Here is a 24,491-nt window from a genome sequence, read left to right as displayed (position 1 = left end):
ATATGCCTGGGTATGTAAGGATTCTAACTCATTTTTTGAGAGGAATGCAAATTCAATATTGTGCTTTTGGTTATAACTCTCATTTGAACCCAATTTTAAATTTTACTTGTTGCATCCTGTAAATATGTACACCTCACTCAAATTTTATGTATATTTATTTTGCTTATGTATGTATCTGGTGCTTGTGTTAATTGTTTCTGTATGTTCTTCGTTTTTTATGTTTATACTTGTATTTTTATTTATTTTTTATTTTTTGCTCTAATGAACCTGGGACATGATTGAAAAGGATAAACAGATCAGTTTACTTACCTGGTAATAAAATATTAATTAGTTAGCTAGTTAAATAAATAAAGCTGTCATTTATAATAATAGCTTGTAAATCATTAATCTGTTCAGCACCCTACAAGCTGGCACCTGGACGGCTGTAGCTTCTGGCCTGCCTTTCCTACAGTTCTACAGATGTTGTGATATCACAAATCATATCAATAAAACCTTCCTAATGACTTGCCTTGTCTTCAGAAAAAAAAGCATTTCTATATGGCAAAGTGTTATATTATTAGATATATAGCACAGCTAAGTAATTTATGTCGTACCAGATATACATTTTTTTCTAAATCATTTTTATTGAAAATGTACATTTTATGTCAAAGTACATTAACTAGGCCCATATAGCTTATAACACTCCATTGCATTCATTAATATAACTTTGATAAATGGAATTAATATTTCTCTATTTTTGCTGATACAGTGCACCAAACACACAACAGTTCACTACTTATGTAAAAAAGAAGTTATGTACAAACCATAACGTTCCATCTGAGTAGGTAACTTCATTTGTCTGCAACCTGTGGGTATCGGATCTGTCCAATGATCGGAGCCGGCAGCTTTCCAAGCTAAAAGATCTGAGCTCTCAGCTCCTCCCCCTTACCCATAATACCCTGCCACCTCCCTCCAGTCCTCAGATCGAGTTTGCCAAAAAAGAAACAGACTACAACCCCAAATACAAGACCAAGTGAAACCCTGCGTGATGGAATAACCATAAAACAGGTTAGGGGGAAGGGGGGGTCGGTTGCAGACAAATGAAGTTACCTACTCAGATGGAACGTTATGGTGAGTACATAACTTCTTTATCTGAATTAGTTAACTTCATTTGATCAGCAACCTGTGGGACAAAGTCCCCAGCTACCTAAATCCTTGGGCGGACCTCAAGGAAGGATATTCCGAAGCACTGCGGAGCCAAATGATGCCCTACTCCTGGATATCAGATCCAATTTATAATGAGAAATGAAAGTATGAGAAGAGGACCAAGTAGCTGCTGAGCAGATGTCGTCTAGAGGAACTCTCGACCAGAATGCTGCAGAAGTAGCCATAGACCTGGTAGAATGGGCATGGACCCCCAAGGGTTCAGGCTGGCCGGAGACTAAATAAACATGCCAGATGCATTGGGATATCCATCTGGCTAAGGTAACTTTCGTAATAGGCTTACCCAAAGATGGTTTAGCGAAAGAAACAAACAGTTGATCTGATTTCCTAGTAGTAGCCGTCCTGTGCAAGTAAAAACGCAATTGTCTGTGTACATCCAATGAGTGTAATCTGTATTCCTCTTTGTTCTGAAAGTTGGGGAAGAACACAGGCAAATTAATGGATTGGTTAATATTGGATTCAGAGGCTACCTTGGGCAAGAAAGAAGGGTTAGTCCTGAGAGACACTCTGTCCTTACGGAAGACCAGATATGGGGGTTTCATGCAAAGGGCTTGAAGCTCAGACACTCTCCTGGCTGAAGTAATTGAAATCAGGAAGGCCGTTTTCCAAGATAAAAATTTTAACTCAACTGAAGCCGCCAGTTCAAAGGGTGGGCCAGTCAAGGCCTGAAGAACCAAGGTTAAGTCCCAAGGTGGAACCGCATTCTTGACAGGAGGTTTCAACAGAAAGGTGCCCTTCAAAAAGGTTTTGCATATCTTGGCGGATGCTAAGGGGCCAAGGCTATCCCCAGTGTGGAAATGGGAAACAGCTGCCATTTGAACCTTGACTGCAGAAGCACTAGCTCCTTGGTCGAAGATATGGGACAAGAAGTCAAGAACCGTTGGGATAGGAGCAGTAAAAGGATCAAAGTCTCTATTTTTTGCCCATATGGAAAAACACTTCCATTTACTTCTGTATATCTTTCTAGTAGAAGGTTTATGCGCCAATACCAAAACAGATTTCACGGGAGACGAGATACCGGGAGTCCTTGCGATTAGTGGAATTGGATCAACCAAGCCGTGAGCTTGAGGTCGCCCAGGTTTGGGGGCTGTAATCCCGCAGGATGAGAGATCAGATCCGGAATGGGATCTAAGATCCAAGGAGGAACCACACTGTGAGACCGCAGGTACGGGAACCAGATCTGGCGAGGCCAGAATGGGGCTATGAGGATTATTTTGCTCCCCAACCGATGAGCTTTCTGCAGAAATTTTGTCATCAGTGGAAGAGGAGGATAAGCATACAGGAGACCAGGGGAGCCAAGCATGCACCAGAGCGTCTCTGGGGCTCTTCCCCCATAGGGGGAATCAGAGCGAAAAACTCACTGCATTTTGTGTTTGACGGAGAAGCAAAAAGATCGCAGCAAGGTTGACCCCATCTGAGGGAGATCTGATTCGCTACTGATGGGTTTAGAGACCACTCGTAAGGTGTGAGGATTGAGCGACTCAGTTTGTCCGCTAAAATGTTGGACCGACCCGGAATGTGCGTTGCTATCAGAAAGCGGTTGGTGGAAATCGCCCATTCCCAAACTCTCATAGCCTCTCGACAAAGAGGGTAAGATCTGGTGCCTCCCTGTTTGTTGATATACCAGACTACCGCCATGTTGTCTGTCTGAATTGCAATAGTCCTCAGAGGAAGAAGGTTTTGAAGGGCTTGCAACGTTAGAAGCACCGCCCTCATCTCCAGGACATTGATATGCAGAACAGACTCTAAGGGAGTCCACATGCCTTGAACGATTCTGCCCATAGAATGCCCACCCACCCGAGGCGAGAAGCATCCATGGTCAACGTGGCTTGGGGCTGGGGCATCACAAACGGTCTCCCCTCCCGCAGCTCTCGGGAATGGAGCCACCAAAGAAGGGAGTTCCTGCAAACCTTGCTCAGGGGAACTGGTGACTCCAATGGATGGAGTAGTAGTGACCATTGAACCTGAAGAGTCCACTGTAGAATTCTCATATGCAATCTTGCTAAGGGCAACAGGCTTATGGCTGCCGCCATGGAGCCCAGGGCTCTCAGGACCAACTCTGCAGGTGGGGCTGGAGACTGCAGGAGCGCCATTATGTGTAGCGACAAGCTGCGCAACCTGTCCGTGGTTAGGAAAGCTTTGGCTTGGAGCGTATTTATCCTGGCCTCTATAAAATCCAGAACTTGCACAGGATGCAGAGACGACTTCTGAAGATTTTATAGTAATGCCTAGATGCTGGGCCATGGCTAGGAAGTAATACCTGGCTGAGCAAAGCAGATGCATAGTGGGGGCGGTGAGGAGCCAATCATCCAGGTATGGAAATACCTGAATTCCCTGAAGTCTCAGAAGTCTCAGGTGGGCTGCTACAACTACCATGACCTTGGTGAACACCCTGGGGGCTGTGGTGAGGCCGAACGGAAGAACCCTGAACTGAAAGTGATTGGCTCCTAGCCGAAAGCGGAGAAACCTCCTGGACCGTTTGTCCATGAGAATATGGTAGTACGCATCCTTGAGGTCTATGGAGCACATCCAGTCGTTCTCCTGTAAGAGAGAGAGAATAGATTGCAGAGTGACCATCTGGAATTTCTCTTTGGCAATAAACAGATTTAGAGATGACAGGTCCAAAACTGGCCTTAAGTCCCCCGTCTTTTTCGGCACCAAAAAGAACCTGGAGTAATTGCCTAATCCGTACTGCTCTGGGGGGACGTGCTGGATGGCCCGTTTTTTTAGCAACTTCGAAATTTCTGACGCCGCCGCCTCCCTTTGATCGGGTGGGACATCGGGAAGACGCTTCGTTAAAGGGGGAAGATGCAGAAAGGGAATAGTGTAACCTCTGGATATTATTCGGAGCACCCAACGATCTGTAGTAATGGACTCCCAACTTTGTAGGTGCTCCGAAAAACGTCCCCCGACTGCCTCCAGAGAGGGACAGCCGGGCAAGCCCTCAGGGCTGTTGCGTGGGTCGGTCTGAGAAAGGCTCTCTGGACCCAAAATTCTTCAGCCCCCCTCTGCCTCTGGGCCGGCGTCCACCTTGTCCTCCTCTGCTCTGAAGGACGAGGGGTCCGGAGCGGGACGGGACTGCTGGGACTTCCGGAACCACATCTTCTTCTGTCCTCTCTGGTTCCTTGAGAAGGACCTTTGAGGATTAGAGAAGCAGACCCTGACAGCAGACAGCTTCTTCCCGTCTTTCTCGCTCTGGAGTAACGTGTCGCGGACGGTTTTGCCAAATAGTGTAGAACCGTCAAAAGGGAGCATTCGCGAAGGACGCCTTGAAGGGTTCCAAAAAGTCACAAAGGCAAAGTCAGGCGTGGCGCCATAAGGTGACCCCCTGCTCTGCTAGCTCTAGCCGCTCCCTTCGTGGCATGGGAGAGGAGCCACATGGAAGTGTTAGAAATTGACTTTAGAGTGGCCATGCGAGCCGAGAAGGTCCGTTTGGTCTCGGCCGCCATGGACTCTGGGGGAGCTCCAGTGTATTCCTTTATCAAGTCTCGCTGGAGTCTGATGACGTGTGCCAGGTAGTTCAGCTCCCTTATAGAAAAGGTAGCTGAAGCAAACATCTGCTTTCCAATACGGTCCATCGTCCGAGATTCCTTATCAGGAGGATGGACCGAGGAACTTTCTTGTGCTAGTTCCTTCTTAGTGGCAGCCGCCACCACCATGGCATCTACTGGGGACCCTTTATTCCTGTCAGAAGGGGGGGCTGAGTATTTTGTCTGGTCTTTTAGGGATTGGGTCCACAGTGTCCGACTCCTTCCAAGCCCTGGCAGTAATCAAGTCTACCAGGGCATCAGCCGGGGGGGACACACAAGAGGTAGACGGGTCTGCGTCAAATGCTTCCAGAAACACTGACTCATCAGAGGAAGGTTTTTTGGGCAGACCACCCCCCTCTGATACGTAGCATTTCCATAATGTCTCCGAAGGAGACGTCTTCCGGGGGTGACCTTGGGGAACCTTCCCCTTTCTCTAAGTCTGTGTCCTCTGTGAGGGACTCAGGGGAGTCCATGTGCCTCCTTTTGTACTTTCGTTTGTGAGGCACCTCCTCGGAGGGACTGTCCAAGGAGGGCTCACCAACGGGGTCCTGTTCCCCTATGGGAACCAACTGGAGCGCCGACGCAGGCTGTCCCTGGGGCCAGACGACGGAAGATAGGCCCAAATGTGTGGGAGTGATGGGTGGATCCGTAGCCCGGACCGGGGACCTGGAACTCCTCGACACAACCCTCTCCACTACGTCAAAAGCCGAAGGCAAACCACTCTCCCCTGGCTCCAAGAGCAGCCCCCTCGGTTCCGACGCAAGGACCGGTGTCAGAGCCGATGCAATCGGACCAGAAAGGAGAGTGAGCTCCGACCGAAATGGCGCTGAAGACACACTCACCCCTGCGGCTCTGAAGCTCGGCTCTTGGCCCCGAGAGCTCGGATCCGACATGCTCGAGGGTACTGTCGGCATCGAAGTAGCCACAACTGTCAGGGCCGACGACTCCCCGGGTCTGAGACGGCTCGGATCCAAAGACTCTGAAACCCGATAGCAAATAGGAGAAGGAGCAATTGGGGCAAAGAAAGGGGCCGAGCTCCCCCACCAGAAGGGGGGAGGCAGGAGCACCCCCATCTGCATCTGGGCCTGCAAGAACTGACGCATCATCCGGTCCAAATCAGCATCAGACATGCTTCTGGTGGATATCGAAGAGGTCGCCGATGCAGAATGGGAAGGAAGCCTCGAAGACCTAGAGGGAGTCTGGTGGTACTCCTCCGGCTCTGGGGAAAAGTGGGGGCAACGGAGCCGAGAGGGTGGAGACCGGGAGACCCTCTTGGGAGGGCTAGCTACTTTAGCTGCCGGAGCAGAGGAATGAGACTCTGCCCGCCTCTTATGGCTTTTATGCTGCTCCCTATCCTTGTGCCTCTTCTCTCTAGAAGAAGAGTCCCCCTCTCCCTGAGACACAGAGGAAGGTTGAGTCCCAGTCAGGGGAGGGGGAACTGAAGGCAGGGCAGCTGCAGCCACGGCTGGTGCCTTAGTGGGAGGGGAGGAAGAAGAATCCGCAGGCAAAAGCCCTGCCAGGATTAACTTATTCCTCCTATCCCTCAAAGCCCGGGGGTTGAAGGCCACACATACTTGGCAGCCAGAAGACAAGTGGCCTATCCCTAGGCAGAGAACGCACTGAGTGTGACCATCCACTGGGGACAGCTTATGGCCACACTCAGTGCATTTTGAAAAAATGTCCTTAGGCCCTTCAGCCATCGCACGCACCACACACACACAGTAAAGGGGAGGGAAATACTTAAATTTAAACACTAAATTACCACAAGAAAAGGAGGAAAGAGGTATATAAACAAAAACTAAGGGCCTACAACACTCACTCAACATGCATAAAAGAGTTTTTAAAAGTTTTAAAGTTTCTTTAACTTACACCCAACGCCAAGAGCTCATCGATAGAAGCTCTCAGAAGCTGCAGCAAACGAGATCTGAGGACTGTAGGGAGGTGGCAGGGCATTGTGGGTAAGCGGGAGGAGCTGAGAGCTCGGATCTTTTAGCTTGGAAAGCTGCCGGCTCGGATCCGAGGACGGATCCGATACCCACAGGTTGCTGATCAAATGAAGTTAACTACTTCAGATCATATTTTTGTCTGCAATCTTGCTATCTTCTACAGTTTTTATTTCACCTCAGATTATAGCATATACCCCTTGCCTCTCTTTTCCTGCTATCCTCCAACTCTCTTCTGCTTAGCCCTCTAGACAATATCTCATTTCTGCTTTTATCTTTTGACTCAACTTCTATTACCTTAACATGCCATTACTTGCCTTATCCACTCTCCTATCAACTTTCCATCCTTGCAATCTCCTTGTTAAACCACCCAGCCATTAACAGCATAAACCTCCTTTCTTCTCTCCTCCATAACCCTTGCTCTTTGCCCACTCTGAACAGAAAAACCACCCACTCCTCATTTACCTCTCCAATATATAGCTTGTTCCATATTGCTTTCTTTGCCTGCTATTCTCTCTACACTACTTCAGATCTCCAACATACATGAATATTGTATACTTCTTTTTCTCGACATTTCAAACACTCTCAGCTTTTACACTGACCTTCCTCTCTTAATATCTTCAGGAACTTATACCATCTGTGTAACAGCTTCATTTCCTGATATCTCATTCACCATAAAACCTTTAGAAACTATCTCCAGTGCTTCAACCCACTTCTCATCACTCTTCCATAACCTACATTCCATCACCTGCCGCTCTGTGAGCTTATTTAAGCCTGTTACTTTCTCGTCCTCTCCCATATCCTTTTATATCTGTCCCTGACTATACATATCTGTTTATGACTTACATTGCCAGAGTTAATTTTCACTTCGGGTAACCCATTGTTGTCTAATCTTTTACTGTATATATCTTTTATAAATAATTATTTAATTATCTCAAATAGAAGGAGTAAGGCGATGGAATGTATTACTTCATGTAATCTCATTAAATAAGGACTTTAAACCTAAAGATAAATATAGCATGATAATATATATTATATGAATTTAACTTTATATAAGAAAAATGTATTTTATTTATTTATTTTATTTATTTTACATTTGTTAACCAGGCTAGTCTAACTGGATATATTTCCATTTTCAGTAGAGGCCCGGGGAGAAAAGCTCCAGTAGTAGCAAATAGAAATTAAAACCAATATTGTTACATAGTAAATGAAAGGATTTCAATAAAAATACAAGTAATAGTAAAATAGATATTTACACTAGAAAAGTGACATACAGTATAAGAGAAATTATTATACAGTAGGATACATGAGGAATTTCAGTACATCAACAGGATAGAATACACACAGTACATTGATTTTAGTTTACTAGTTACTAAAATGGGATAATACATTCTAAGTTTTATGCTAAGCTCTCCAAATGAAATAATCTTTTGCTTTATCCTAATTGTCATTCAACACACATTAAGAAAAATCTTCTGAAAGGCAAGTATAAAAAGATATACAGCTTTATTTCAGAACTAGAATACTTTATCACACAGCTAGAAGATGTTTAGCAAATTAAATAAAAGGTGACACCATTTCACTGTTGGAGGACTTGGATTAATTCATATTAACCACACCAGACAATACCAATTTCAATACCAGCTTTGATCAAGATATTTTGCCAGTCAATCTGACATTTATTCTTCATGTATTTGGAGGGGCCTTAGTAAGCAATGAGTAATTTTGTTGGCAGACGGCATACTGTCTATCATTTGTGGTCCTAGGCATAAGGTTAGATTTAAAAAAAAAAAGCTGACGCCATTGTTCATTATTTTCATGCCAGTTCTGAATATAATAAAATGAAAGCGCCATAACATTACTGCCTTGCCACTGTTGGACAACCATCTATGTGGCTGGGTTTAGCTTATTTCTACTACCTGTTCCTTGGTAACTATTGGCTGAATCCCCCACCAGATGGACAAAACCAAACAAATTTCAGTCTTACAAAAAATATATATATACACATACACAGTGGTTTATTGCTGGAAAAAATCTTGAAAATCAAAATTCCAAGACCATAGTACTATAAGACCAAAATGCTAAAGATCAAAGAAAAATCATAAATACTGATCTCCCTACCAGTACTGACCACGGAATGGGTGCTATCATATGTTATGCGCCCGGGGACGGGGGGGGGGTGTCAAGTCTGGAAGTTTGATATTGTGGTCTTCAGTGTTGGTCTTAAGAGTATAAAGGTTTTGAGATTTTGACTTTCCAGATTTTTTCAGGATTACCATAGTAAACCTTTCTACTTGTGAATTCTCTGTAATTCATGCCATTCTGCTATTTCTTTATTGCATGCAAAACATTTCTGTGACAAATACTTCTGCAAAACAAGCTGCCTCATATCAAGAGGTCAAAAAATGGACATCGAATAATAAAGAAACTGATCAGAGAAGTGGTTACACTGCTGAAAACTGAAGGCCCTTTTATAAGTAATTCTGTATTAACTACACCAATTTGTTTGACATTGAGCTTACCACAAAGAATTACACGTATCTGGCAAAGGAAGATTTGAAACAAATCCTCTTTTTAATAAATGTTCCTAAAACCTAATCATATTCTTTCTGCACAGACACTTTCTTCCTGTTAGGATACAACTGATTACTGTGTAACTGCAATGAGCACAGACATGCATTGCACTTTCTAAAAAGAGTTTTGTGGTGCCTTTAACTATTAGCTGAATATATGCACTTTGTTCTTTATTTCCTGTTTTAGACAGAGATCATCTTGGTATAAGCAAAACATAATATACCTGAGACACGTAAATGTTACAGCGATGATAATCAAGTTTGTGCTGTTCATGGTTCCCACTCCCATGTTTCCTTTGAAGGGATCATGCACAGTATACTGAATGAGATCAAACACTGCTCCTTTGAAGTCTTATGCTTGACATGACAAAGAATGAAAGAGCCTTTCAAGGCTGACAGGATTTCCATCATTCTCTTCCTCCCTATTTCTATCAGTCTCACTTTGTCAGCAGTCCTTGGGGCATATTTTAGCTCTTTGTCATTGTCAGGTAAGGAACAAATAAAAGGCATACTCAAAGCAGATGTCTAAATGCCATCAATATGATCACCCCATGGCAACAGGCCTGAAACAATACAGATATCAAGCTGCTCTCTGATTACAGGCGACATAATTCCAAGTTCAGAATTAGTGCCATCCCATACAGTGAAACAGTCTTATAAAACAGATATAAAGCTCATTAAGAAAATGTTAAATCATATATTTTTCATTTACTTCATCCATTCTAGTAAATCAAGATTTTTTTTCCTGAGGTAGAATGTTCTGATTTCTTAAGCATGCAGAGAGGAAAGTTAGTTTATTGTTATACTTGTGCCACAGGGGTGATAGAACTGTCAAAAGAGTGACTGCATCTCTGACACCAAGAACATTTTCTTACTTAAACTAATGCAAAGTGAATTTGGATATTGCTAGTGAATAAAATGAAATATAAATAAAAGGATACACAAATGACGTCAAAACCCCACATATTCTGCACTTTTGCACCTTTAGTTTTAAGAAAGCCCATCATCTTCTGAATGGTCTATACTTTTGCATCTTTAGTTTTAAGAAAGCCGATCATCTTCTGAATGGTCTGCTTCAATACCATACAGAACGATTTTCATTGCGGTATCTTATTCTGTCCGTTATTTCTGTCTTTTTTCGTACTAAGTAATACTGCTAATAGTCTGTCTAGTTTGAAGAATGCATAACTTACATCACATGTTCAGTCAAACTTCTTTTTGCTATAAAAGACTTTATAACATTCGGTCAAAATAGAAATAAGCAAAATACACCAAACTACAGGATAGGAACCATTAAAGTCACCATTAGACTTCAGGACTTAAATTCAAAAGAGTTCCACCCAATCTCACAGGGATTCTATAAATATGTGAAATGTGCAGTGGTCAGCGAGACATGTCCCTAATAGTATGACAAGTCTCTCTTTCACACACACACACACACACACACACACACACACACACACACACACACAAAAAGGCTTCTGTTTAGGCATTGTTAGAATAGTGGAGATATGAAAGGAAGAAAAATTCCTCTTATTTGGGACTCAAGCTAAAACCTCCAGCATTTCATGCTGGTGTGCTACTGCTGCTGGACAGACAGGAGTAAGTTTTGCCTTGAAAGTCCTTTTTCATTTCAACTAGGATACCCCTATAATAGTGATTAAGATCACAACACACACACACACACACACACACACACACACACACACACACACACTCACACACACACGTGCAAAGAAGCATTCAGTTTATGCATTGTTACAGTCATAGAACTACGGAAGGAACATATTTTCCTTTCATACTTCCATGATTCTAGTTCAATGGCAAAAGTATGTTTTTGTCACACCTGTAAATTACACACAAACTGTGTGTAAAACAATGCACGTGTGCGCCAACACCTTTACATTAAAGTATTGCCCAAGTTAACAACAGTGGATTTGGGCAGTTCAGATAAAAACTGTGAAGGACAAATACACAGTCGAGGCAAGCTCCAGATAATGAACATGAAATGAAAACATGAAAATGTGTAAATTCAAAGGAAGTTCTACAAGTTGACTACAAAAAGGAAAAAATAAAAGCAAGATAAAACTAACTTGTCATCTATGGTGTTATACTTCTTTCAGTAATGACAGCTTGTCTTCAGATCCATAAGAAGAAATATAACAAAACATATGTTATCACAGAGGTTCACATGCATTCTCCATGAGGTGTGATTAGTATTTTGCTATAACTTTTTTTTTGTTATGATATAAACTGTTGTAGAGCTTGAAACTAAAATATGATGTTACATTAATAAGTCATTTTGAGAGAATTTAAACTAGTGAAAATTTGCAATGTCAGGAGATTACATTTGCCTAATATATTATACAAAGTTTTTATAGTTTTCAATACTCGCCAATAATTTAAGCATGTTAATCTTAATGATGATAGCACACGAGGAAAGCAGAGAAAAAAAAATGTACGTTTTTGTTTTACATTATATTATAATGTCAGTGAGGAACATAGCAATCTGACAAAACACTAAATTATGCTACTAATCATCAACTGTACTTCCTTTAAATTAATCATTATCATGTATTAAGTCTATTTAAAACCTATCAATTCATTCACAGGCAATTGCTCAAATGGTGTGAACATAACTAAAAAATGCAAAGTCCACTGATATAAAGCTTCAAGACATTTTCTTGATGGGGGGGGGGGGGCAAACATGCACCCAAGTACCCTGCATTTCTTATATTCAACTTTGTGGTGTGAGCATTGAGAGTGAAAAGAAAAATTCCACTTCACAGTGATCTAATCTAATAAATACAATTTTTGACAAACTTGCTGTTTTTGGAGCACCAAACGCCCTTGTGTTTTTAAATGTAGCTATTCATTAGGCAACAGCCTTCTGGGTAAGTTTCAACTGCTATACTTAGAAGACAGATAGCTATTAACACTTAACAGTTTGCATCTATTTAATTTGAAGAATCAGTCATTTCACTATAGACAATGAAGCATATAAAAGAGATTTAAAAATATCAGGTGAGTAACTTTGTTCCAGAGATTACCCTTCCCAACTTAGTACTCTAAGAAGTCTCAGCAGGAAAAGGCTCCATCTTTGATGACCCTTGAGAAGAACTGTCTGACACTGTCAAACAAGATAAATCAAGGAGCTGCATTTCAATCTATAGTGCTGATTCACTTAAGATTAAGCACACACAGTGAATTTTGACAGCCATGATGAATGAAGCCATCTTTCAAGTCAAAAGTAAGTTGAATATTAAAACTATATTAGAGTACCATGAAGAATGAAATAATACAGTTCATACAAACAGGAATACTGCACATAGTTCTGCCTGCAATAAATGTAAACAGCATTCTGTTTTTAAGCAAATTCTCCTTCCTTTTACTGTCACAACATTCAAGTTATGAAGCCAGTGGCTATTTAACTTTTACATCAAATAATTAATTTATGCAGAAGGGTGCATCTCATATTACGATTTTATATTGGCCAGAGATCAAGATCATTAAATATCAGACTGTGAATAAAACTGCAATTACTGGAATAAATGAGAATACTACTGTGTGTAAACATTCATAAAATGTAGCAATTTTAAAAGGTTTGTTTTCTTTGTGTTAGGCTATGTAGCACTAAATGTACATGGGGTGGATTTAAACAATGATAGATTATAAAGAACGAAGATGACAATTATTTCCAGACTTTTGTGTACCTCTGGTTTAAATAATCATAACAACTTCAAGGTAGTTTTGAAGACCATTCCCTGAAACAGCAAGTTAGGTTGTAAGTCATGACCCGATCTGATTTCATTAGCCACTGTATTGATGATAGTCTCTCACTTTATTATATAAAGTGTATTTGAATAGCTGTTAGATGAAATCTCAGTGACTAATGAGACAAAAGTAGTTACTTTAAATTAATTTGATTTTATTTTGTCCACAAAGCAGTTTTTTTTTGGGAGGGGATATTATTTTATGTGCCCAAGGTGTTCGTTCAGTCAAGTTGTGATTTTTCTTTTTTTTTTTTTTTTTAACAGTCTTCAGTGGACATGAGTGGCAGTCAGTTTCCTATTGCACCTAGAAAGCAAATGCTTTATTTAGAAGTGGGCAACAAACAGTTGATGAAAAAATATGTTATAAGACAAGATTTTGTTTTACACATCAGGTCTTCTTTTAGTTCCAGACTTTATATAGAAGGTAATAACACCACTAAAATTATTTTTTTAACAAGACTCCAGGAGTGAATGCAACCTCCTTTGTGCTTCTTATTAGATTTTAATGCTGCAACCCAGGGTAGATATTAACTTTGACAGTGAAGGACATCTCTGTAAATTTGAGAAAGATGTCATCGAATTAGATATTGCAATGGAAAAATTTAGATTTAGAGGAAGTTTAAAGGTCAGGCATGTACCATGAGGTCTGTGCACAGACCAAAAAAAAAAAATAATGATACTAGGACTAGTAAAATTTATTAGATGAATAGCAGAAAATCCATAATAAAACTGGCTTTTCAATATATGAGATTTCTAATTCAACAATGACCTACCAATTATGGAACTAAAGTGTTCTGTGAATTTTACATTTGGTAAGCTGAAACAGTTGTTTGTCTAGAAGCCCTTAATATGAAATTATATTACATAAACTGGATAAAGAGGAAGGTGCACTTCGAAGCAGGATGTGTAAAAAAATTCCTTAGGAAGAATTATGGTAAAAACACTAAAAGATTTTAGTAAAAACACTGTTCACGAGTATAAACAGTTTAATAATATTGTTTCTATATTAAGGTAAACAAAAGTTACTTTATTAAGCCAAAGGCATTTTTTTTAAGAAACTTACAATTACAAACCTCTTTTGTATTAGAAATATAAAGCAGAAGACCTCATTTAGGTCTAATCAAGGTGAATCCCAGGCAGAGGTTCTTTCGAAGAATGTCTTAACAGCATCCATGCTGGAGAAACTGTCAGTGGAGATGTCGTCTCTGGGAAAACAGACATTTATCATTCAAGACATGAAGAAGAATAGAAAATCTATAGCAGGTCTTCACCAACTAGTACTATTACCAGCCAAACAGTCAGCAGAACAACCAATTCCAGAACAGGATGAGGAGCTAAAGCATTCAGATATATAATTAAATGTTTACATGCAAAATCCACTATTACTACAGATTGGGGAACCTCATTTAAGATCTTTAATGTGCTCTCCTGCATCTATAGTAAAAATAAAAACAACATACTCTTAAGTTTGGGGTTTGTATCCCTTTATTGAGTGCTATCAGTGTTTTCAAAGACACCTATAAAAGAGACATTAACAATGCCCTGGCTAAGTCAGCCAAGAAAAAAATTTCACAATTTAACTAATGTTAAAAATCAGCTCTATTTAATTTAAGGAATGATGGTGTTTTATGTATTAAGAAATACGATAAAGGTACTTGTTGATGGATACTGGTGAGTATGAATCCAAACTGTTTCAGTTATCAGACATCAGTGTTTACAAAGAAGCAGACAAAACTGAACTACGAGTTGAATATTCAGATACTGATGTTTTTAGAGACTCTTCAAAAGACAGGCATTTTTACAAATGACATGTTTTTTTTTTTTAATTAGTGTACCCATATTATCTATTTTATCTGGGATCCTCAAAATTCAGTAAGATACCAACAATCATTTATTTATTTACATTTGTTTACTGGGAAATTCTGACTGGATGCAGGTCCTTTTTCAGCAGATGCCAGGGGAGAAAAGCTCCAGAGTTTGTACATGAGTGAATGTAACACAAAGTAGAGATAATGACATACAACACGAGTGGTTGTTGGCATTAATACAGTAACTAAACAATAATTGTAAACAGTAAAACAGTTAAAGGGTTGCATAGTTAAAGTAGCCTATCAATATTTAATAATAAAAGTTGTAACAAAGTAGACTATCAATTATCAAAACTTAAGCAAAGTCGACTAACATTATCAGACTGAGTTTAGCACTAGTGGCAGTCAGTTAATTTAAGAATAGTTGGGTTGAAAGTCTGAGTTGAGGAAGGAAGAAGATGGGGGGGGCATTTATCCGGATTTGAGCAAGGACAGAGCCAGTGCATATTTAGGTGCGATTTAAGTGCAGTCTTGAAATGACTGCAGGAAGGTAGAGTAGTTAAGGGGGGGAAGGTTGTTCCAAAGTTTGGATATGGCACAAGAAAATAGAGCTTCTTCGGCTGAGTTTTTGGCTTTGATAACAAGGAGGTGATTTGTGTTGCTTGAGCGTGGGGGCCTAGTGGAGTGGTAGGGTTGGAGAAGAGTTTGAAGTGATGGGATTTTGAGGGGATGGTTTACAAGTTTATGAGCAAAAGAGAGTTGATTCAGGTGAAGGAACTGTGGGAGTTCCAGCCAGTTTAGTTCTTTAAGGGAGATACAATGATGGCTGCGGTAGGAATCGCCAGTGGCAAATTTAGCAGTTTTGTTGTAGCAGGCCTGCAGCTTGTATAGGTCTGTCTGTCTAAGGTTTGTAAGTATGGGAGATGCATAGAGTAAGGTAGAGATTAGCTGGGAATTGGCAATGGAGATTCTAGCTGACTTGGTGAGGTACTGGCTGCTTCTATATAATGCACCAAGTTTCTTGTGAACTTTTTTTATTGTGAGAGATATGTGGGTGTCGAACCTAAGTTTGTTGTCAATCTCCATGCCAAGTAGTTTGGAGTGTTCTGATGGAGAGATGGTGGTATTGTCTTTGGCAATAATGTTGAAGTGGGGAGAGTTTTGGGTAGATTTGGAGGGTTGGAAGATGAGGAGTTTGGTCTTACTAGGGTTGAGTAGGAGCTGATCTTTGGATAGCTAGCTTTTCTACAGATGAGAATGATTCTTGTATGATTTGTCACAGTTCTGATAGAGTGAGGGCAGAGCAGATGAGGGTAGAGTCATCTGCGCACTATATGAGAGATGCATGTCTGGTAGCAGTATGTAGGTTGTCAGTGAAGAGGGAGAATAGTAGGGGACCAAGGATGGAACTTTGGGAGACACCAAGAGTAACTGGAAGGTGAGAAGATAGGTTATCATCCCAGATAACTGATTGTCGGTGGCCATATAGATAGCTGTGGAACCAGTTGGTGGCTGATTGCAAAAATGAGAGGTTGGAGAGACCAGAGAGTAGTAGTTCATGTGATACCATGTCAAAGGCCTTAGAAAGATCTAGAAATACAGCAGTGGAGAAGAGGCCATTGTTTTTATGATCATTCATTAATTCCACTTTACTCTAGAAGTGAGAGGTTCAAACATACCACCTCTTAACTCTTTTATTAGAATGTAATTGGAAAGCTGTGGTGACATGGATTCATTCTTTCGTTCCTATTTGATTCCAATAATATGATACTCATAATAAGAGACTTGAATATTAGTATCACAGATTTATTAATGACAGCAGATATTAATAATCTATACAGCATTATTCCATATGATTTCGTGATCTAGTGGATTAAAGAATATCTGGCAAGCAATGCAAACACTTTGCAGTCTGACATTAATGTTATTTACGACTATTTGGAAGCAGTACTACAGAGCAACTTTTTTTTTCATTTTTAGGAATATTTTTCATAAATACAATGAACTCCAATAGAAATCTGTATTGCGCCCAATTTTGACAATTTCTTTATGGCACATTGAGAGTAATTATTTGTTGATTCCAACAATTTCTTTAAAATTGTCAAATTTTGTTTTATGCATTTTTTTCATCTGTTCTAGATGCGATGATGAGTTTATTAATTTCACTAACGTTACTACATATGAACCCTTGAAGAAACTGAATTTTACTTTAATGTCAGTTTTGTGTTTTTAAAGGGTGCTATTTGTTTGATCAAAAGTGAAATTGTTGATGTTTAATGGATTCTGCATTTCATCAAACTTATTTGGTTGATATATGCAGAATCCATTAAAAACTGACCATGAGTGTGTGTGTGTGTGTGTGTGTGTGTGTGTGTGTGCACACGTGTGTGTGTGTGTGCACACGTGTGTGTGTGAATGCTTACACTTGTGTCTTGGGGGGATTTGGGTTTGGGGTGGCTTTATGGTGTTTGGTGCAAAATCGGTAATAATGAGGTAAGCAGTTTTTCATTATTCCCCACAGCTGTGTGATCGCGGAGTTAGCATTTATAAGCATCATGGAGAATCACTGTTTTATTGTTTTCTTCTGATGGTTTAAGATGCTCAGTGTTTTGGCTCATTATATATGAGACGTCGATTTATTGAGTTTCAATGTTTTAAATGGAGTTACAAAACAACAGCTATTAAGTCAATTTCTAGTGCCATACATAAAGAGGATGCCAGCAATGCTTACACAAACTTTAAGAATATATATCCATTTAATAAGAAGAAAAACAGAGTCAAGGCTAAGTTTGTCAGAACTAATCTTGTCACTATTGACAATGAAGCATTGGAGAGAGATTTGGAAAGCATATCAGAAAAAAAACTGTGGTAGTTGTCAACCATCCCAATTTCTTGAAAAAGGAGAGTCTTCATTGTTGGTCATTCATTACCATGAAGAAGTTTATAACATTGTCATGCAAGATAAATGTATGAATTTTATTTTATCATGCAATGCTGATTTGCCTAAGATTCAGAATTGAGGATTTTGATGGAAGACATTGCCATAAAGACAGTCAAGGAAAACAATTCAAATCTATAGACAAAAAGATTTTGATATAGTAAAGCTATTTTAGAAAACTCTGCGAAGTTAGGCTACTATAAACCAAGGTGTTAACGGTTCTTGCAATACATATAAATAATGCCTTTTTTTTTTTTTTTTTTTTAGCAAAGTTAAGTTTTAGGTCATGATCAAAATATACTAATTTTATTACAGGTCCACTGCTGGTTTTATCCCATTCATACTGCTAATGGCAAGAAAAGGTACAGCAATAGAAGATGGAAGGGGGCAATCTAAGGAAGCCTTTGAAAAAGTTGACCAAGGGTCCAGAGAGCTAGATGCTGAGATACTGTGCAGACAAAAGCAAAGTAATGTACTTGCGACACAACAACCCCAGTGTTACCTATCATCTGGGGGGCAGGAAACTGATGGTAACAGAACAGAAGAGAAATTGTGAGGTGCTGATCACAAGTGGAATGCACCACCAGTACCACAACAACACTAGTCTTACCCATCCTCTGGGGGAGGGGGAAATGATGGTAACAGAGTAGAACAGAAATTGTGAGGTGCTGGTTACACATGGATTGTACCAGCAGGACCATAGCAATCCAAATGTTACCCATCATCTGGGGTAGTGGAACAGATGGTAATAGAGCAGGAAAGAAACTGTGAGGTGTTGGTTACACAGGGACTGCACTAACAGGACCACAACAACTCTAGTTCATAGGCTCATGGATGTTTACTAGACTAATAACCACAAGGATTGTTTTAAACCTAGCCATGTATCCCAAATCTCTGACTAGTTCTGATACTCTTGATAAGTGTAAGAAGGGATTTTGGAGATGAGACATTTACAGGCAGGGGCCTGGGAGATGAACAATTTACAGGTTGCCTGTGTCCATTAGAGAGACAGGTGCCAAACCAGGGATGAATTTCATATTCTTCATCCGATTGTCCAAGTTGCACTTGAATTGGGTTAGGGAGGAACTCTGCTTCACATGGATGGGGAGACTGTTCCAGAGATGGGGTAGTCTCTGGGATATATACCTGTCTCCCCAGCAGGTCTTATGTATATCACAGGCAAGGTTTAAGTCTTTAGAACTGGTAATTCTGGTGCTGTTTGTTTTGTGGATATGCAGGTCTGTCAGAGTGGGGTATGACAATGTCTGCATGCCAGGCATAGATCTCCCCTCAAAAGCCTGTAGGAGACAGAATATAAGGACAGGGCCTTGAGGCAGTCTGCAAAGGACATTTTACTTACCCACTGCATTCATTAAGTGAGTAACCTCTGGGGACGTTCCACATGCTGTGATTTGTGAGCTACTGTTTCAAAGCAATCTACTGTTTAACTATATTTCATTGCTATCTACTGCAAATTATTACTGTTTAACTGCATTTTACTGCTGTTTAACTGTATTTTTTCATACTGCAAGTTTTACTCTTTGACTATAAGTGATTAATTTGTGCTTCAGCATAAGTTTTTTTTCTTACTGGGTTCTTAACCTTAAAATTGAGTAGCATAGTCTAGATACAGGTATGTGGCATCCAGAGCTTCAGCTGCACGTTTTTGCAACCCTTTTTGAGGTATCAAAGCTACAAGTTTTCCCTTACTAGCACTTGTGTTATCATCTACTAGTACTACTTGCAGACCTTCCTCACTTTACCCTGTTAGCTCTTTCAGTTTCTGACAAATATGGATGGACAATTTACTACATTTTCTCCTGCCAGTCTGGTAGATAAGGGCATCCTGAGACAGTGTAGCAACTGCCTCATGTACACAGGCAACTCTCTGCTACTACCACCTAGGAGCACAATTTGTGAGAGATGCATTTACATAAAGCACCTAGTGTCATTGCCCTCTCCCCCACAAACCAGTATATCTGGCACTGAGAAGGTTAGCGACACAAACACCATACCGGAAACACCACCCACAGCTACACAACACACTTCCACATATGCAGAGGTCCTCAAGAAAAGCATACCCAAACAAGAGAGACCTTTGAGGCATAAACACATGCAAACTCCATTGCCCATCACACCACACAACACACACAGTCCACACATCTGTGTCGCACAGCCACTAAGGCCTAAGCATAAACCCAACATATTAGTCATAGGAGACTCCATTGTGAGACACACAGATATGCCCCTCACCAGACTTGATAAGAAGAAAGTCACAGTTAGTTGTTTGTCGGGCGGCATAATCTGCCATATCACTAATGCACTCAAGTCTCTCAACAGGTACTGTTATGACTGTCATAGTCCATGCTGGAGTGAATGACTTGAGACGTACCTCCCTGGACTATAAGATGAGAGACATGATCGAACTTGCTGAGTATGTTTCTTAGGCAGCCTTAAGCAGCATTCTACTTTCACCCAGAATAATGCCTCAATACAAACAGAAAATTATTGACCTTAACAACTGGCTTAGTTTCTGGTGTTATTCAATGGGGATCCAGTACCTGACAGCCTGGGATGACATGACTGACAAGCCACAATGCTTTGCCAAGGATGGCCTGCATCTGTCACCCTTCAGCTTCAGGCTCCTGACAAAGGCTCTTGCCTCCCCCATAATGCCTTTTTTAGGCAATGCCATGAAGTCAAAACAGCCAACATGAAAATGTCATCAAAATGTAAATTAAAGGTCATGCTGCTAAATGCTAGGAGTCTAAACATGAAACTGCACTCACTGCAAGCATTCTTAACCCTGGAAGAAGCTGACATTTGTGCAGTCACAGAAACCTGGTTCAAAGCTGCGGAGAGCACCCCAGCCATACCAGGTTACTCATCCTATCATTCATTCAGACCCCAAGCCATGGGTAGCAAAACAAAAGGAGGTGGAGCTGCAATATATATATATATATATATATATATATATATATATATATATATATATATATATATATATATACATACATATAAGGAAATACTCCAGGTGCAGTTAACAATTGACAAGACCCCTATTCAAGTCATAGCTAGCTACAGGCATCCAACTCTGACTCAAGATGCCCACTCTACCTATCTGGACTTCTTTGAATCCATCAAGATTCAACCCTTTGCCCTGGTCCTGGGCGACTTTAACTATCCAACCACAGACTGGAAGAAATACTCATGCCAAAACACAAATACCCAGAGATTCCTTGATTTCATCAATGCAAATGCCTTGGACCAGTTGGATAACACCCCCATAAAAGGTGAAAATATCTTGTACTTGGTATTAACCAACACAAGTAACCACTGCAAAATATCTACAGTGTCATCATCCCTGGTAAGATCCAATCACAAAGCAGTCACTTTCAAAGTCATCATCTCCCTCGACCCCCCACCCAGCTAGGGTCAAACAAAAAAACTTCTCCAAAGCTGATTATAACCTCCTGAGGGAAGGTATAAACAGCTTTGCAGCCCCCACACCCTCCACAAAAACTGGCACATATGTCCAAACTTACACCAAAGTACCATATGAGCATTTATATAGCTGCATGGAATCAGGAATACCAGACAGGATGAAATCATCCTCAAAGAAGGGTAAACCAATCTTGTGGACATCTACAATAAATAAACTCTATAGTAAAAGGAAAAAATTGCTGTCCAGGACCAAGAAGAAACAGGTGTTTAATTGGAAGCAATCTCTCCTTAACCTGAACAAGCAAATAAGAGCACTAGTGAAATCCTCCAAAGCAAACTTCGAATCCAAACTGGCCACATCTACTAAAGACAGTCATAAGGCTTTCTTCACATATGTCCGTAATCTCAAGAGAAGCACCCAGATCTGCTCAGAACTAGTGGTCAAGGACACCACATACACAAACCCTGTAGATATAGCCAACCAGCTGACAGACAGGTTCAGTGAAAACTTCACACCTCTGACCCCCCCATCAGTAAAACAAGACATTCCCAGTACCTGCCTCCCTCCCATTATCTCTAGGGAGCAAGTCATCACTGCCATCTCAAAGGCAAAAAATACAGCCTCCATGGGACCCGATAACATCCCAGGCTGCATCTTACATGATCTCAGGCAGAAACTTGCAGCACCATTAGGCACCCTATTCGACCAAAGACTGAGTACCGGCTCCGCCCCAGTGGAGTGGGGGACAGCTACTGTCATACCTTTGCACAAAGGTGGAGCGTCCACTGTACCAGGAAATTATAGACCCATCAGCCTAACTAGCCTGATCTGCAAGGCCATGGAATGGATTATCAAGGACCTTATAAACAAGGACAATGGCAACCTCCAGTCACTTGATACCACACAGTTTGGTTTTGTCAAGGGGAGGTCATGCCTGTTAAATTTGGTCGACTTCTTTGAGACAGTCACCAAGGCCATAGACGAGGGGAAGACAGTGCACACCAGCTACCCTGACCTGGCCAAGGCCTTCGATACTATTTCCCACTCAAGTATAATAGATAAACTCTCTCAACTAGGCATCAGTCCATATGTTACCAGATGGGCAGCAAACTGGCTCACTGATACCTAGTCAACTCCCACTCTAATATCACCCACCCCATCCAACCACTACCTTTCTTATCACTCCACTAACTACCTTGATTATAGCAAGGTCAGATGCTCATAAGCCTAGTACTTATTATACAGCAGGAACTTCTTATTGTAACTTTTGTTAATGTCTGTTATGTACTTCACAGATAAAGATTCTAGTTGTCTACTGATGTACTATGTTCTTCATCTGTAAATATGTTATAAGTAATTGCTATGTAAATTGTTAATCACTATGTAATCCAATGTACCTACTATCTGTTTATTTTAACTGTGGAGCTTTTCTCCCCGGGCCTCTGCTGAAAATGGGCTTACGTCCAGTCGGACACTCCCGGTCAACAAATATAAATAAATAAATAAATAAAAATAAATAGGGGAAGCCACCTCAAGTAGTTGACCCATAACAAGCAGTGTGCCCCAGGGATCAGTCTTGGGGCCTCTGCTGTTTGGGATATATTTCTCAGAGGTGCAGGCCAAATCTAGTTAGGCACATACCATAGGGGGCATTGTAATCACTGATAGGTCTGATGACTGCTGCTCTTTTTCATACATGAGGCACAAAACTTGTTTGGAGGCTACAGTTAAACAGCCATTCCAGATGGCCTGATAGGTCATGTTTCATGCTATTTAGAAGGCATCCAGTGATATTGTCTGGGCCCATCAATGCACTGTTCTTGGCCTTAGAGAGAGCATTATGGACCTGTTCCCTACTGAGAGCAGTGGGGTTATATTTGATGGTATTACCTGAGCGAAATTTGAGGGGGGGGGGTAAAGTTGGAGCTGCATTTATCATCTGGTACGTTTGCTATATCTTCTGGCTCAGTACAGGTGGCTCCATTTACAATGAGCTCTGTGAACAATTATGTATTGCCTTTGAAGTTGTGGATATAGCTAAAGAATCCCTGGTGGTTGTCCTTGGTTTGAGAGAACAAATTTATCTCATATTTGGCTTTGATAGACTTTGTTCTCTGCATTGTTTATTTAGTTTGATGAGACTGCTTTTAACCTGCTAGGTGTTGCACCTCCTAATTTTTGCCATAATTTTCTTCCTTCTATTATATAGCCTATTGATTTTATGATTCCACCATGGTGTCTTGTTTTTTGAGTTAGTTCTGTACTTCTTCCTGGTGGGTACCGATGCCTCTATGCAGCTATTGTTACCTATCATCTGGTGGAATGGAACAGATGGTAACACAGTAGAAAAGAAATTGTGAGGTGCTGGACACATGGACTGCACCAGCAGTACCATAACAACCCTCCCGTTACCTATCATCTGGAGTAATGTAACCGATGGTAACAGAACAGGAAATAAATTGTCAGTTGTTGTTTACACATGGACTGCACCAGCAGAGCCACAGCAACCCTAGTGTTACCTGTCATCTGGGGGAGTGGAACTGATGGTAACAGAGCAGTAAAGAAATCATGAGGTTTTGGTTGCACATGGACTGCACCAGCAGGGCCACAACAACCCTATTTTTACTATTATCTGGGGAGGAAGAACTGATGGTTACAGAGCAGGAAAGAAATTGTCAGGTGTTGGTTGCATACAGACTGCACCAACAGGAGCAGAGTGAAAGAGCAATGGCAGCAGAAAAAAAAGTATTACTTCTACTGTACAGTTCCCCTGGTCACACCATTCCCTAAATACTATGTGATTTGCTGGAAGCCAGACAAGGAGATAATAGACTTCTAAATGAAATCCGAAAGTAAACCAAAAGAAGGCTGCATGCGATCAAGTTAGAGTGGTTCTCACTAAATACTATACGAAACGTGGGAGACATATTAGTACACAAGATCATGTCAGGGGTATGTAAAGGGGTCATCTTGAACAGGAAATATGGAGGGGGAAAGAAGGGAATAATGCAGCAGACTGTGTTATCCAGTCTCACTGCCTCCTAGAAAAACCAAGACTGTTTTTTACAATACCCGTCAGTTATCACTCTTTTTTCAAGATGCAGTGACCTCAGACCGAAAATTATAAAGTCTGGGGGTGTAGGGGGATTGCTGTCCACTTAAGTACTGATGTCTTCACACCATGGAAAAAATATTTTTTAAAATCTGCTGCACTTTCTCATATTACTCATAAGCATGAATAGCTCTCCTAAGTGTTTTTGAGAAATTAGATCAGGAGA

Source organism: Protopterus annectens, chromosome 13.part0 (assembly GCF_019279795.1).
Source record: "Protopterus annectens isolate FY-2018-M chromosome 13.part0, PAN1.0, whole genome shotgun sequence".
In the NCBI taxonomy this organism is placed as follows: domain Eukaryota; kingdom Metazoa; phylum Chordata; order Ceratodontiformes; family Protopteridae; genus Protopterus; species Protopterus annectens.
The sequence above is the reverse complement of the archived record's forward strand: the minus strand, read 5'-3'. Positions refer to the sequence as shown.